Below are 4,091 nucleotides of genomic sequence, written 5' to 3'. Positions count from 1 at the left end.
ACCTCTTGGTTTTAAGAGCTTTTGGCTTTTTCTGCTTGCTTTTTTCTTTTTCTTTCTATATTTTTTTCGCCTATTTTTTTTTCTACAAGCTTTGTTCTTTGCTGCTTTTTCTTGCCTCAAGAATCATTTTTATGATTTTTCAGATTATCAAATAATATGTCACCTTGTCCTCATTCTTTCAAGAGCCAACATATTTAACATTCTTAAACCACAACTTCAAAAGACATATGCACTGTTCAAGCATACATTCAGAAAATAAGAAGCATTGTCACCACATCAATATAATTAAACTAAGTTCAAGGATAAATTCGAAACTCATGTACTTCTTGTTCTTTTGAATTAAAACATTTTTCATTTAAGAGAGGTGATGGATTCATAGGACATTTATAACTTTAAGACAAAGTTACTAACTACTAATGATCATGTAATGAAGACACAAACACAGATAAGCACATAACATAGAAAACGAAAAACAGAAGAAATAAGAACAAGGAATGAGTCCACCTTAGTGATGATGGCGTTTACTTCTTGAGGAACCAATGATGTTCTTGAGCTCTTCTATGTCTCTTCCTTGCCTTTGTGGCTTGATTCCTAGTGATTTTTGGTATTTCTATCCTCAGTTGCTTCCAATAACTATGTGGAGGGAAGTGCATCCCCTGAGGTATCTCAGGGATCTCTTGATTTGCAACCACATATTCTACCACTGAGCTATAGATCCTTTACATAATTGTTTTACCACACTAAACTTAGAATGTTGCTCGCCCTCAAGCAAAAGAAGAAGGAATAGATGAAGAAGAAGATGTGGAAAAAAACTAGGATTATGAGGAAGGAAGGTGGGGATCCTGTGGGGGCCACAGATCCTGAGATGATCCTGTGAGGTCTACAGATCTTGAGGTGTCAAGGCATTTACATCCCTGCACCAAATTAGGCATGCAAAATGCCCTTGCACACAACTCTGGGCGTTCAGCGCCAGGTTGGTGCCCATTTTGGGCGTTCAACGCCCATTTGTTGCCTATTTCTGGCGTTGAACGCCAGAACCATGCCTGTTCTGGGCGTTCAGCGCCAGCTCCTCTCCAGGGTGCAATTCTGGCGTTCAGCGCCCAGATGATGCCCATTTTGGGCGTTCAGCGCCCAGATACTGCCCATTTTGGGCGACATAGATTCCCAGATTCTCTATTACAGAGAGGGGCATGAGGTTTATCCCTGAACCAAGATCACACAGAGCCTTAAAGATCATGGTGCCTATGGTACAAGGTATTATGAACTTTTCAGGATCCTGTCTCTTCTGAGGCAATGTCAGTTGATCCAGATCACTTAGTTCATTGGTGAACAAGGGAGGTTCATCTTCCCAAGTCTCAATACCAAATAATTTGGCATTTAGCTTCATGATTGCTCCAAGGAACTTAGCAGCTTGCTCTTCAGTAACATCCTCATTCTCTTCAGAAGAGGAATACTCATCAGGGCTCATGAATGGCATAAGGAGGTTCAATGGAATCTCTATGGTCTCTATATGAGTCTCAGATTCCTTAGGTTCCTCAGAGGGAAGCTCCTTATTGATCACTGGACGTCCCAGGAGGTCTTCCTCCTTGGGATTCACGTCCTCTCCGTTCCTCACAGGTTCGGCCATGGTGCTTATGTCAATGGCCTTGCACTCTCCTTTTGGATTCTCTTCTGTATTGATTGGGAGAGTACTAGGAGGGATTTCAGTGATCCTTTTACTCAGCTGGCCCACTTGTGCTTCCAAATTTCTAATGGAAGACCTTGTTTCATTCATGAAATTCACAGTAGCCTTAGATAGATCAGAGACTAAGTTTGCTAAGCTAGATGGATTCTGCTCAGAATTCTCTGTCTGTTGCTGAGTATATATGAAAAAGAGAGAACAGAAAAATAATAATAATAGGGGTCCTTTTTACCACAGTATAGAGGTCCCTGTGTGAGTAGAAGAAAAGAAGAAGAAGAAATTCGAACACAGATGGAAGAGGGGGTTCGAATTTGGGTGAGATGAAGTGTTAGTAGATGAATAAATAAATAGAAAGAGATAAGGGAGAATAATTTTCGAAAATTATTTTGAAAAAAAGGGTTAATGATTTTCGAAAATAGTTTTTGAAAAAGGTTAGTAGTTTTTCGAAAATTCAAATAAAAAATAAAATAATTAGTTAATTAAAAAGAAATTTTTGAAAAAGAGAGAAGATATTTTCAAAAATTAGAGAGAAAGAGTTAGTCAGGTGGTTTTGAAAAAGATAAGAAACAAACAAAAAGTTAGTTAGTTAGTTGAAACAAGTTTTGAAAATCAATTTTTGAAAAGATAAGAGGATAGGAAGTTAGAGAAGATATTTTGAAAATCAAATTTTTGAAAAAGATAAGATAAGAAGATATTTTTGAAAAGATATGATTGAAATTATTTTTAAAAAAAAGATTTGATTTTTGAAATCACAATTAATGACTTGATTCACAAGAAATCACAAGATATGATTCTAGAATTTAAAGTTTGAATCTTTCTTAACAAGCAAGTAACAAACTTGAAATTTTTGAATCAAAACATTAATTGTTATTGTTATTTTCGAAAATTTGATACAAAAATAAGAAAAATATTTTTGAAAAATATTTTTAAAATTTTCGAAAATAACTAAGAAAAATGAAAAAGATTTGATTTTTGAAAAAGATTTTGAAAAAGATAAGATTTTCAAATTGAAAATTTGATTTGACTCATAAGAAACAACTTGATTTTTAAAAATTTTTGAAAAAGTCAACTCAATTTTCGAATTTGATGAGAGAAAAAGGGAAAGATATTTTTTTGATTTTTGAATTTTGAATGATGAGAGAGAAAAACATGAAAATGATGCAATGCATGAGATTTTTAGATCAAAACAATGAATACATGTAAGAATGCTATGAATGTCAAGATGAACACCAAAAACACTTTGAATGTCAAGATGAACACCAAGAACATATTTTTGAAAAATTTTTAATGCAAAGAAAACATGCAAGACACCAAACTTAGAATTCTTTAATGCTTAGGCACTAAGAATTCAAGAATGCATATGAAAAAACAAGAAAAGACACAAAACATGCAAATGCAAAGATCAAACAAGAAGACTTACCAAGAACAACTTGAAGATCATGAAGAACACCATGAATGCATGAAATTTTTGAAAAAAAAATGCAAGATGCACATGCAATTGACACCAAACTTATAACATGACTCAAGACTCAAACAAGAAACACAAAAATATTTTTGATTTTTATGATTTTCTAATTTTTTTGTATTTTTTCGAAAATTATTTGGGAAAAAGGAAGCAATGAATTCATAGTCCTCAATCAAAATACTAGGAATTAGACATGGCTTAATAGCCAGTCAAGCTAAGACATGTTATATGAAACACTAGAATTCATTCTTAAAAATTCTGAATAAAATTATAAAATTTTTGAAAACATTTTTATTTTAAAAATTTTTCGAAAACAAAGGAGAAATTTTGAAAGATTTTTGAAAAATTTTTGAAAAGAAAACAAAAAGAAAATTTACCTAATCTGAGCAACAAGATGAACCGTTAGTTGTCCAAACTCGAACAATCCCCGGCAACGGCGCCAAAAACTTGGTGCGCAGAAATTGTGATTACACTTTGATTATGTAAAATTCATCGCTCTTTCTTTCCCTGGTAATGGCGCCAAAAACATGATGCCAATACCATGGTTCACAACTTCGCACAACTAACCAACAAGTGCACTGGGTCGTCCAAGTAATACCTTACGTGAGTAAGGGTCGAATCCCACGGAGATTGTTGGTATGAAGCAAGCTATGGTCACCTTGTAAATCTCAGTCAGGCGGATATAAAATAGTAATGGGGATTTCGAAAATAACTAATAAAATAGGGATAGAAATACTTATGTAAATCATTGGTGAGAATTTCAGATAAGCGAATAGAGATGCTTTCTTTCCTCTGAACCTCTGCTTTCCTGCTATCTTCATCCAATCAGTCTTACTCCTTTCCATGGCTGGCTTTATGTAATGCATCACCATTGTCAATGGCTAATTTCGGTCTTCTCTCGGGAAAATGATCCAAATACCCTGTCACGGCACGACTAATCGTCTG

The sequence above is a fragment of the Arachis ipaensis genome, chromosome B03, assembly GCF_000816755.2.
Source record: "Arachis ipaensis cultivar K30076 chromosome B03, Araip1.1, whole genome shotgun sequence".
In the NCBI taxonomy this organism is placed as follows: domain Eukaryota; kingdom Viridiplantae; phylum Streptophyta; class Magnoliopsida; order Fabales; family Fabaceae; genus Arachis; species Arachis ipaensis.
Note: the sequence above shows the minus strand (reverse complement) of the source record.